The 13124-nt window shown below is 51.1% G+C and overlaps 1 protein-coding gene and 1 long non-coding RNA gene across 5 annotated transcripts in view; one reads left to right on the forward strand and one right to left on the reverse strand.

Annotated features, from left to right (window-relative positions):
• LOC142277315 (uncharacterized) overlaps positions 1 to 5355 on the reverse strand; it is a 44416-nt gene extending 39061 nt beyond the window's left edge. Inside the window, exon 1 of one of the 4 annotated variants that reach the window (XM_075332624.1) lies at positions 5274 to 5355. The gene's annotated coding sequence lies outside the window, so the exon portion shown is untranslated. Of the gene's footprint in view, positions 1 to 2566; positions 2640 to 2662; positions 2725 to 5273 lie in introns of those variants that run through there. The other 3 variants (XM_075332627.1, XM_075332626.1, XM_075332625.1) reach the window with 3 other exon arrangements.
• A 31-nt stretch (positions 5356 to 5386) lies between these two features.
• Positions 5387 to 7132, forward strand: LOC142277317 (uncharacterized). Its single transcript, XR_012740493.1, has 2 exons — positions 5387 to 5472; positions 6830 to 7132. It is a non-coding gene; the product is annotated as an uncharacterized LOC142277317 (long non-coding RNA).
• The last annotated feature ends 5992 nt before the right edge of the window (positions 7133 to 13124 follow it).

Consider the following 13124-nt stretch of genomic DNA (forward strand, 5'->3'; position numbering starts at 1 on the left):
AACATTTTCCTAATGAGCCTGTGGATGTAAATCTTATCAAGAAAAAAATACAAGGAATACGCACTGTATATAAAAAGGAACTCAATAAAGTCGAGGAGTCACGACGTTCAGGGGCTGCGACTGCCGATCTTTATGTCCCACGGCTGTGGTATTTTGATCTACTTGACTTCACAAGAGATCATGAGATTCCAAGGTCATCAACAAGTATGCTTTCCATTCAGGAGTCACAAAATGGGGCGATTGGCAGCGAACAAACAAACGTAAGAAAAATTAGGAGTAATGCACTATAAAACACTGTGCATGACGCCAAGGCTGAATGTTGACATCATGACTACAGCTCCGTATTTTATAACAGTAATAACCAATCAAAACGCATCTGCTACAACCAATCCGATTAGATTAGGCGTGATTATTTAAAACCACAAATACGCCCTGAACGTTTACTGACGTCACAAACAACTACGAGGATGGCCGATTACACGGTGTCACACTTTGCAACGTGTCGTTCATTAAGACTAAACTGACCGATTTTATGGAATTAAACGATGAGTACACGATGGCCGAATTTCAAACGATTAGGCATCGGTTGGACTCGCAAGGAGCTGTCACATGAGAAAATGTCGTTACGAATGACGGAAGAGCGTCACAAAATCCGTGACCCCAACGATGCATCGCACAATAGATCGACTCGTGTAAAGCAGCCTTTAGGCCCGCTTTACACGCTGCGATATCGTTACCGATATCGGTAGCGTGCGTACCCACCCCCACCGGTTGTGTGACACGGGCAAATCGCTGCCCGTGGCGCACAACATCTCTAGGAACAGTCACACTACTTACCTGCCTAGCGACGTCGCTGTGACCAGCGAACCGCCTCCTTTCTAAGGGGCGATTCGTGCGGCGTCACAGCAACGTCACTAAGCGGCCGCCCAATCAAAACAGAGGGGCGGAGATGAGCAGGACGAACATCCCGCCCAGCTCCTTCCTTCCTCATTGCTGGCGGGACGTGGGTAAGGAGATGTTCCTCGTTCCTGAGGTGTCACAAGTAGCGATGTGTGCTGCCGCAGGAACGACAAACAACATTGTTACTGCAGCAGCAACGATAATTGGGAATAGGGGGTGATGTCACCGATGAGCGATTTTGAACGTTTTTGCGACGATTCAAAATTGCTCATAGGTGTCACACGCAACGACATCGCTAAAGCGGCCATATGTGTGTCACAAATTCCGTGACCCCAACAAGATCACTTTAGCGATGTCGTAGCCTGTAAAGCCACCTTAACGCTCTTTAATATCTCTATCAATGAGCGTACACTGCTCTGGAATGTTCCACAGCTTCAGGTCTCACACTCCATGACGCCCAGGTGACATTTTCTCTATGCAGATGACCTCCTGCTGCTGACACCAACTGAGAAAGGCCTCCAAGACAACCTACAAATCTTGGAGAAATTCAGCTCTACATGGACGCTACCAATCAACCTAAAAAGAGGCCAACATCAGAGAGTTCCAGAAGAGAAAAATGAAGATCGGACCAGCACCTTCATTTGTCTTAAAACTGCATTCATACAGGAACGGACACATACACCTACCTGGGCCTGGAAATTCACCAGTCAGGGAGCTTCAAACAAGCAATAGAGATTGCTATGCCATCCGAAGGAAACTATCATCTGAAGCCACCAGTGAGGGTCTGGCTAAAAATCTTCAATTCCATCATCACCGAAATCCTCCTGTACGGCAGTGAAGTCTGGGGCCCTCACACTTGGCCCGATTTCACACATCCGGCTTTTCGCTGGTTTGGCGGATGCAGCGCACGCCAGTACAGTGTATACAGTACAGTGGCAGTGCGACAAGCGCCGGTCACATGCTGTCATGTAACCGGCGCATGTGACCCGGACGTTACAGCGCTGTCATTATACTGTATACACTGTAGGGAGTTCGCCGCATCCGCAAAACCGGCAAAAAGAAGGATGTGTGAAACCGGGCTTACCCAGATTGATCAAGGTGGGATTCCAGCCCAACATAAATATTCAACCTGGAATTTTGTAGGCGCCTTCTCCACGTCCATCAAAGCACCTCCAACAGCGCCTGTCAGGCCGAGCTGGGCAGATTCCCTCTACACCTAGCAGTTCTGAAGAGGGCACTGTCATGTCAGTCTCACCTACAGAATAACAATCCACGCTCCCATCACCATAAAGCCCTGATACATATAGGTGGTCCAGATGGACCAGGACCCCTGGCACAGCTCTCCCAAACCCAACAGGACAAAATGACCAATCACAGCAGCCTGACAAAAGCCAGAATCAGGAAGATGGTAGACGAGGGCCAGGAGAGGTGTCAGTGACTGGAGGACCGATGTCTACACCTCACAGAAACTGACCACGTACCAGAGACTACAGACTGACCCCATATCTGGAGAAACCCCCAGACCCCAGAGACCGCAGGACTATGAGCCAATATAGACTCAGTGCCCACAGTCTAGCCATCAATTCCCACACAAGCAGAGCTACAAGCCCAGGGAGGACAGACTGTGCCAACACTGACCTGGAGGCCAAGGAAGGATGAAACCCACCTCCTGCTACACTGCACCAAACACTCAGCAGTGAGGGACACTCAGCAGTGACGGACACTCAGCAGTGAGGGACACTCAGCAGTGAGGGACACTCACTTCAGGAGACTATGATATCTTCCCGGGATTTCAGGTCCATAAAGGAGGAAGAGAAAATATATATCCTGCTGGAGGAAATATGATAAAGGGAACCTGTCAGCACTTTTTTGGCGTATAAGCTGTGGCCACCACCGGGCTCTTATATACAGGATTCTACCATGCTGTATATAAGAGCCCAGGCCGTTATGAGAACATAAAAAACACTTTATAATACTTACCTAACGGTCGTGCGGTGGGCCATATGGGTGTTTCCGTTCTCTGGTGCCGCCCCTTTCGGCCATCTTCGTCCTCCTTCTCTAGCCGCGGTGCATGACGCGTCCAACATCATCCACACTCGCCGGCATTCAGGTCCTGAGCAGGGCAGATCAAAGTATTGTAGTGCGCCTGCGCAGGATCGGCGAGTGTGTATGACGTAGACGCGTCAAGCACACAGGCTTCAGAAAGACGACGAAGATGACTGATAGAGGCGGCACCGGCACCGGAGAACGGAGACACCCATATGGCCGACCGCACGACCGTTAGGTAAGTATTATAAAGTGTTTATGTTCTCACAGCGGCCTGGGCTCTTATATACAGCATGGTAGAATCCTGTATATAAGAGCCCGGTGGTGGCCGCAGCTTATTCGCCAAAAAAGTGGTGACAGGTTCCCTATAAGCCATGGACTTCTATAGCCCCCACCCCCGATGTGCCCCATCCATCCTTCCTACAGTCCCCACCCCCGATGTGCCCCATCCATCCTTCCTACAGTCCCCACCCCCGATGTGCCCCATCCATCCTTCCTACACTCCCCACCCCCGATGTGGTCCCATCATGCAGCATCAGCCAGTGTACGCCCCTCAATGTTCAGTATCGCCCAGTGTAAGCCCCCTACAACATGCATCGCCCAGTGTAAGCCCCCCAGCGTGCAACATGGCGAACTGCTCAGCACACCCTGCACACCCCCAAAGTGCAGCGTCGCACCCAAACATGCAGCATCGCCCCCTGTCCAGTGCGAGCCCCCCAAAACGTGCAGCGTCGCTCCCTGCCCAGTGCGAGCCCCCCCAAACGTGCAGAGTCGCCCCCTGCCCAGTGCGAGCCCCCCCAAACATGCAGTCGCCCCCTGCCCAGTGTGAGCCCCCCCAAACATGCAGTCGCCCCCTGCCTAGTGCGAGCCCCCCCAAAACATGCATCGCCCTCTGCCCAGTGCGATCCTCTCAAACGTGCAGCGTCGCCCCTGCGAGCACCCCGAAAGTGCAGCGTCGCCACCTGCGATCCACCCAAACGTGCAGCGTTGCCCCCTTGCGAGTCCCCCAAACGTGCAGCGCCACCCCCTTGCGAGTCCCCCAAACATGTAGCGTTGCCCCCTGCCCAGTCCAAACCCCCCAAATGTGCAGCGTCACCCCCTGGCCAGAGTGAGCCCCCCCTAAACTGCAGCGTCACCCCCTGCAAGCCCCCAAACATGCAGCACCACCCCCTTGCGAGTCCCCCAAACGTGCAGTGTCGCCCCGTCCAGTGCAAGCTCCCCCAAACATACAGTCACCCCCCTACGAGCCCCTCAAACAAGCAGCGTAGCCCCATGCACAGTGAGCCCCCCAAACGTGCGTCGCCCCCTGCGAGCCCCCCCAAATGTGCAGTATAGCCCCCTGCCCAGTGTAAGCCCCCCAAACGTGCAGCGTCGCCTCCTGCCTAGTGTTAAGGCCCCGTCACACACAGATAAATCTTTGGCAGATCTGTGGTTGCAGTGAAATCATGGACATATTGTTCCATTTGTGCACAGCCACAAACCTGCCACTGATTGTCCACAATTTCACTGCAACCACAGATCTGCCGCAGATTTACCTGTGTGTGACAGGGCCTTTATTCTCACATTCCTTATGAAAGCCTCCACAGCATCGCCCCCTGCCCTGTGTAGCCCCCAATATACAGCATCGCCCCCTGCCCTGTGTAGCCCCCCAATATACAGCATCGCCCCCTGCCCTGTGTAGCCCCCCAATATACAGCATCGCCCCCTGCCCTGTGTAGCCCCCCAATATACAGCATCGCCCCCTGCCCTGTGTAGCCCCCCAATATACAGCATCGCCCCCTGCCCTGTGTAGTCCCCCAATATACAGCATCGCCCCCTGCCCTGTGTAGCCCCCCCAATATACAGCATCGCCCCCTGCCCTGTGTAGCCCCCAATATACAGCATCGCCCTCTGCCCTGTGTAGCCCCCCCAATATACAGCATCGCCCCCTGCCCTGTGTAGCCCCCAATATACAGCATCGCCCTCTGCCCTGTGTAGCCCCCCCAATATACAGCATCGCCCCCTGCCCTGTGTAGCCCCCCAATATACAGCATCGCCCCCTGCCCTGTGTAGCCCCCCAATATACAGCATCGCCCTCTGCCCTGTGTAGCCCCCCCAATATACAGCATCGCCCCCTGCCCTGTGTAGCCCCCCCAATATACAGCATCGCCCCCTGCCCTGTGTAGCCCCCCAATATACAGCATCGCCCCCTGCCCTGTGTAGCCCCCCCATATCCCCCTTCCTTATGGAAGCCTCCACAGCCCTGTGCTGCAGCTTCAGCCCCTTCCCTGTGATATATACACGAGCTGCAGCCCCCAGTAGTGACAGGAGACACTTTTATTTCTTACCCCAAAATCCAGATCGGTTGAGCCTAGAGCTACAGGCCGCGCTGAATAAAGGACACGCCCCCTAACAGTACCTGAATACGCCCCGGAAGTGACGTCATAATCTGCAAGCAGCCTGTATTCTCTAGCATCTCCCCTGATCTGTGACCGGAAGCAGCAGTGCTCGGGCTCCTGTGCAGAGCGGACGGATCCTGACCCTGAGGTGGGGAAGATTCAGCTTTTCCTCATTAGTTATAGAGCTGAGGTCACACTGGATTTTGGGGGAAGAAATAAAAGTGTCTCCTGTCACTACTCGGGGGCTGCAGCTCGTGTATATATCACAGGGAAGGGGCTGAAGCTGCAGCACAGGGCTGTGGAGGCTTCCATAAGGAAGGGGGATATGGGGGGCTACACAGGGCAGGGGGCGAGGCTGTGGCGGGTTCCATAATGTGTGGGGGTTACACTAGGCAGGAGGCGACGCTGTATGTTTGGGGTGAGGCTTGCAGGAGGCAATGTGGAATGTTTTGGGGGGCTTGCACTTGCCAGGGAGTGACTCTGCACGTTTGGTGGGGGCTGGAACTGGGCAGGGGGCTATACTGCACGTTTGGGGTCTGGCAGGGGGTGACGCTGCACGTTTGGGGGGGCTTGCAGGGGGCTATACTGCACGTCTTGGGGGGGCTGGCAGGGGGTGACGCTGCATGTTTTGGGGGGGCTGGCAGGGGGTGACGCTGCACGTTTTGGGGGGGCTGGCAGGGGTTGACACTGCACGTTTTGGGGGGGGGGCTGGCAGGGGTGACACTGCACGTTTTTTTGGGGGGGGGCTGGCAGGGGGTGACGCTGCACGTTTTTTTGGGGGGGGGCTGGCAGGGGGTGACGCTGCACGGTTTTTGGGGGGGCTGGCACTGCAGGGGGTGACGCTGCACGTTTTGGGGGGGGGCTGGCAGGGGGTGACGCTGCACGTTTTTTGGGGGGGGGCTGGCAGGGGGTGACGCTGCACGGTTTTTGGGGGGGCTGGCACTGCAGGGGGTGACGCTGCACGTTTTGGGGGGGGGGCTGACGGGGTGACGCTGCACTTTTGGGGGGGGCTGGCAGGAGGTGACGCTGCACGTTTGGGGGGGTGGCTGGCAGGGGGTGACACTGCACGTTTGGGGGGGGGGGGGCTTGCAGGTGGTGACACTGCACGTTTGGGGGGGGAGCTCACACTGGGCAGGGGGTGGACTGTACGTTTGAAAGTGCTTGCAGGGGGCTATACTGCATGTTTGGTTAAGCTCGCAGGGGGTGACGCTGCACGTTTGGGGGACTCGCACGGGGCGTTGGTGCGAGTTGTGAGGGCTCGCCCTGGGCAGCGGAGCGAGGCTGCGCGTAGTGTGGGGCTCGCCCTGGGCAGCGGGGCGAGGCTGCGCGTAGTGTGGGGCTCGCAGGGGGAGGCTGCACATTTTAGTGGGGCTCGCACTAGGTAGGGGGTGACGCAGCACTTTCGGGGGCTTGCAGAGGGCCGTGTTGCACGTGGGGGGGGGGGTGAGGCTCGCACAGGGAACTATGTGTGTTATTAATCTTCTCCCTTTGTTTTTCATATACAGCTTGTGGCTATCGGCACTGGGTGTAATTGCCCCCCGTCGTCCCACCTTAGAGACGGAGAGAACAGTGTGGTCTAATCCACGTCACCCTTCTGTGTCCTCCAATGTATTCAACAAGAGGATTTTTATGGTAACTGCAGAAATACAATTTTTACACCTAAAACGCACGGCTCCCCTCAGCACCCGTCTGTGAGGATTGGTTTATTCACTGTAATTTATATCTGTATTTTGTGTTACCCCTTCACTTGTGCAGCATGGAATCTATGGTTCTCTATAAAAATAAAACTATAAATATTTCTCTTAGAATTATTGATACTTGTTTTAATAAAACTGTTGTAGACGTATGGGCTGAATGTTCATCTCTATAATGATAACGCTCGGTGTGACATTAGTGATCAGTCACTGCCGGTTGGATCTGTATCGGGCTGCGGTCACACATTGCCGGTTGGATCTGTATCGGGCTGCGGTCACACATTGCCGGTTGGATCTGTATCGGGCTGCGGTCACACATTGCCGGTTGGATCTGTATCGGGCTGCGGTCACACATTGCCGGTTGGATCTGTATCGGGCTGCGGTCACACATTGCCGGTTGGATCTGTATCGGGCTGCGGTCACACATTGCCGGTTGGATCTGTATCGGGCTGCGGTCACACATTGCCGGTTGGATCTGTATCGGGCTGCGGTCACACATTGCCGGTTGGATCTGTATCGGGCTGCGGTCACACATTGCCGGTTGGATCTGTATCGGGCTGCGGTCACACATTGCCGGTTGGATCTGTATCGGGCTGCGGTCACACATTGCCGGTTGGATCTGTATCGGGCTGCGGTCACACATTGCTGGAGGTAGTTTCCAGTCCTCACATGTAGACCCACAGTAAACTGTTCAGATCTCGCTGACAGTTTATTTTGTGTTTAATAGCCCCCTGATCCTATTATGCCCCCCATTTATTAGGCCCCAGTCCTGTTTCTCGGTGTTTCCCTCCTTTTGTGGTGACATAACTCCATGAGGCTCACACCGCCTGATTCAGGTCATTTGGGGCGAAACCTTTTATTTTATTTAAAGGGACGTAAGTTGCATTTTGCTGAGCGTCTGAAGCTGGTGCCACCGCTGTTCCATAGGACAGGCTCTGGCAGAGGTCACACTACATATTTTAGAGGGGTAACAATACTCCTTAGAAATTTTGAGAAGTATTTTTAGCCAAGGAGGAGAACATCATAATTTGCAGCAACTCAAAACGATAGTACATACAGTAGATGGGTATCTATAAGGCCCCTTTCAGATGTCCGTGTTTAAACAGGTGCAAGTCACACGTGCCGGTATGGTCGTCCGTGTGGTATTGGTAAAAAAAAGTAACATACTGAAATGAATGTGTTTTTTTGGGGTTTTTTTTTTAATGTGTAAAGCCTGAAAAATTATAAATACATATATAAAGATAAATAGAACAGATAGAATAGTGATATAGAGATAGTTAGCTTGACCAGCTGTTTTACACCATTTTTATTTTTTAATTAAAAAAAAAAAAAGACGCAAGGTACCCCAATTTTCATGTCTAGCACAGGAACAGCAGCAGCTGCAGGCTGCAACCCTCAGTTGTCTGCTGTACCTTTTGGCTGGTTATGAAAAATAGAGAGGATCCCATGCTTATTTATTAAATTTTTAGATTTTAAAAAATGTTGTGGGGTCCCCTCCATTTTATTAAAAACCAGCCCATGGTACAGCAGACAACTGTGGGATGATATTATTAGGGTGGAAATGGCCTTGGTTTTTTGGCCCTTTCCAGCCTAAGGACTCATGCGCACGTTGCGTACTTACATGCATTTACGCTGCGTATAGCACTGCAGCGTAAATGCATGTGTCCTGCGTCGCCTGCACAATCTATGTAGATTGTGCATGATACGTGCGCACATTGCTTTTTTGAATGCCGCGATTTGGTTGCTAAAATTTTGACCCAAATCCGTGCGTTCATAAAAGCAGCATGTCAATTATTCCGTGTGCTATGGATGCAGCTCCCGCTCTGTCTATGGTGGGGGCAGCATCCCCCGTGCGCATGAAATAGTCTTTTTTTAACAAAAAAATGGCGTACATTATGCAGTGTTTCTGCAGCGATTTGAAGCGCACATGTGCTGTCAAATCGCTGCCGAATATTCAGCAGTTACGTGCGCATGAGCCCTTACAATAGCAGCCCACAAACGCCTGAGAAGTTGAACATCCATTAGAGGCGCCAATTCTGGTGCTGGACTCTGCTCTTCCCGTTGCTCTGGTGCAATGGCAAATGGCGTAATTGTAGGATTGATGCCAGCTGCAGCTGGCATCAAGCCTTGGTATTAGTAATGGGTGGCGTCTAGCAGACACTGCCATTACTAATCCAGTAGTTGAAATAGGAATAACAAAGTTTATTTGAGCAAAAAACCTCCAACTCGGCCCTCATTCACCAATTTATTTGATTTTTAAAAATAAAAATTCCGCCGTAATCCATGGTGAGGTCCCATGACATTCCCCAAAAGCAAACCTGGAAAGACATAAAAAGAATCATTCAATAAATAAAGACGAGACACCCTCTTTTTCAAATTAATCTCTATCAAAGCCCTAATCCTGGTCTGCCAAAATCCAATTGGGGTGGCCACGTCAATCCCACACTGCTGTCTCATTCAATGGAGAACAGAACGTTCCTCATTGATTTTGAGAGCGCACACACTGCTGTGTATGCTTCCGTTCGGTGACCTGGATATCCTAAGGTGAGCTCAGGTCACCGCAGGGACGACCTCAGCAGTATGTGTGCGGGCGCGGCAGTGATGTCACGGGTTAATCCGAGTTCACAATGAATTCGGATGACATCCCTGTGACGTCCGTGGTACTGTGGGTGTCGCGGCAGTAAGGTCATGGGTTCATCGGAGTACCCAATGAACTTTGATGAACCCGTGAAGTCACTGTCACTACACCTGCAGTAGGGTGGGTATCGTCAAGATATCATCAGAGTTCCTTGAATACTCCTGACCTCACTGCGCACACACTGCTGGATACTCACCTGCCCCCAGTGATGCTGTCCCTGGCACTGATGTCTCTGGTGCTGCTGCTTCTAGGTAATCCGTGCAGTGCATATTCATTGAGTATAATGAGCGGGGATCCGAAGCAAGTGACAGCAGAGCCGAAGTCGAAGACAGCAGGGCTGAAGACAAGGGAGTATAAAAAAATAATTTTATTTCATAGACACGTATTTTCTCCCATACGTGTCATACGGATCACATCAGTGTGTGACCCCCGTGCTGCTGGAGAAAAAACGGACATGTCTGCGTGCAGCGAAATGTGGGGCCACACGGTCCATGTAAAAACATGCATGTGTGAGAAACACCATAGATAACATGGGTACGTGTGGCATCCATGTTAAAAATGGATGTCACACATACCTGAAACATGGATAAAAATTCCCTGTTTTCCCAATCAGTGCGGGTCCCAGTGATTGGACACTGATCAGCAGGTGATCACCTGGCCCATGGATAGGTGATAACTTGTTTTCACTAAACAATCCCTTTAAGGCCTGTAAACAATCCCTACAGTCATTTGGCTGACAGCTCTCTCCTATCACATACAGGAGTGCTCGGTCAAATGATCTTTTCTTCTCTGAGAGCAGATGTTGCCTCCTCTGGGGGTGGATTATCTTTCAAGAGAACAAAAGGATCAACAAGTGGAATTCCAACACGCTGGTTCCTTCCCTCCCTTTACATCCATTCTTGAGGTAAGTCGGGAAGCCCCAATACTCATCGGATTGATGTCTGATCCGGGCGACTTTATCCCTATGTGTATGGGAGCTTTCATGTAATCTGTATAAGGGCTTTTTCAAACATCTATGAACGTCAGTACAATCTCGGAACACAATGCATGGACTGGCTGAGGCCGTCCTTATAGTCAGTGCTGTGAGCTCAGAAATCATGAACCTCACTGCAGCAACTCCGATCTAGTCACCTCTGTAGTTCGATAGAATGGAGTTACTGTACAGAGGACGTCCTTATAAACAGTACCCAGAAATCATGGACCTAGGTCGCTCTAGTCACCTCTGTAGTGAGACAGCTAGAATGGAGTTACTGTACAGAGGATGTCCTTATAGACAGTACCCAGAAATGATGGACCTAGGTCGCTCTAGTCACCTCTGTAGTGAGACAGCTAGAATGGAGTTGCTGCAGGGAGGACGTCCTTATAGACAGTACCCAGAAATCATGGACCTCGTTGCAACAACTCCGATCTTGTCATCTCTACTGAAACATCTATAATGGAGTTGATGTACACCAGACGTCCTTATAGACAGTACAGTGGGCTCAGAAATCATGAGCCTCAGTGCAGCAACTCTGATCTAGTCACCTCTGTAGTGAGATAGAATGGAGTTACTGTTCAGAGGGTTTTCCTTAGGCAAGAGCCACACTAGCATAAAGCCTGCTTTACACGTGTCGATGTGTCGTGCGATCGCACCCGCCTCCATCGTTTTTGCGGCACGGGCAATTTGTTTCCCGTGTCGCACAATGTTGTTACCCCCCGTCACACATACATACCTTCCAAACGACCTCGCTGTGGGCGACGAACATCCACTTCCCTGAAGTGGGAGGGACGTTCGGCGTCACAGCGACATCACACAGCGGACGGCCAATAGAAGCGGAGGGGCGGAGATGAGTGGGACGTAAACATCCCGTCCACCTCCTTCCTTCCGCATTGGCGACGGGAGCTGTGGGACGCAGGTATGCTGTGTTCATCGTTCCCGGGGTGTCACACGGAGCGATGTGTGCTGCCTCGGGAACATTGAACAACTGGACGTTCAATATTTAGAAAATGAGCGACGTGTCAACGATGAACAACAAGGTGAGTATTTCTGCTCGTTCATAGCTGTCACACGCTACGATATCACTAACGATGCCGGATGTGCGTCACTTACGACGTGACCCCGCCGACATCTTGTTAGATATATTGTAGCGTGTAAATCCCGCTTAAGGCATCATATGAGATATGCTAATGGCACTCGGATCAGGTTCTGCTGTGAGTGTGAGTCGAGTGTCATTATACTGTGATCCTATCCAGTGATCGGATCACAGGTGCAGGGGAGAGGGAGGAATTAATCTCTCCATCTTTTTCATTACTTTTCTCTGCGAATATCCAGATGTCATCCGAGCGCAGTGCGATGTTTCACACGCACCCATAGACTTGTATGAGTGCAAGTGAGTCCAGACTCCCTGCAATCGCAGCATGCTGCCATTTTTTCCTCAGTCCGATTGGGACTGAAGAAAAGATCGCAGATCTGTGCTACAGCATTGTCTAACATGAAGCCGAGGTCAATGCGAGATTTTCTCGAGTCATACGCCAGTGTGACTCTGGCCTTATAGACAGTACAGTGCCCAGAAATCTTGAACCTCAGTGAAATAACTGCAATCTAGTCATCTCTGTACTGAGCAGTGGTGTAACTAGAGTTTGATGGGCCCCAGTGCAAAGTTTGGACCTGGGCCCCCCCCCCCCCAACATAGACACACGGGGTACGGGATAATGCACAGACACTTGGGGTATGGAATAATGACGCTAACACTCGGGGTATGGGATAATGACGTTAACGCTTGGATCTTTCCCTCAGCACCCAGGTTTCCCATGATCTGAAATCCTTCTTTCTATAATCACCCAGCTTTACTATGTTCTGTTATCCATCTTGTCCTCAGCACCCAGCTTTCCCATATCAGAGCATTGGAAAGCTGGGTGCTGCGGGAAAGAGCCTCTTTCCATGAGCACAAAACTTTCCCATCCCAAGCTTGTGTCTTTGTGCCCCCTTGTATGTACAGTCATATGAAAAAGTTTGGGCACCCTATTAATGTTAACCTTTTTTCTTTATAACAATTTGAGTTTTTGCTATTTCAGTTTCATATATCTAATAACTGATGAACTGAGTAATAATTCTGGATTGAAATGAGGTTTATTGTACTAACAGAAAATGTGCAATCCGCATTTAAACAAAATTTGACTGGTGCAAAAGTATGGGCACCCTTATCAATGTCTTGATTTGAACACTCCTAACTACTTTTTTCTGACTTACTAAAGCACTAAATTGGTTTTGTAACCTCATTGAGCTTTGAACTTCATAGGCCGGTGTATCCAATCATGAGAAAAGGTATTTAAGGTGGCCACTTGCAAGTTGTTCTCCTATGTGACTCTCCTATGAAGAGTGGCATCATGAGCTCCTCAAAACAACTCTCAAATGATCTGAAAACAAAGATTATTCAACATAGTTGTTCAGGGGAAGGTACAAAAAGTTGTCTCAGAGATTTAAACTGT

This window comes from Anomaloglossus baeobatrachus, unplaced genomic scaffold (genome assembly GCF_048569485.1).
Source record: "Anomaloglossus baeobatrachus isolate aAnoBae1 unplaced genomic scaffold, aAnoBae1.hap1 Scaffold_41, whole genome shotgun sequence".
Classification (NCBI taxonomy): Eukaryota; Metazoa; Chordata; class Amphibia; order Anura; family Aromobatidae; genus Anomaloglossus; species Anomaloglossus baeobatrachus.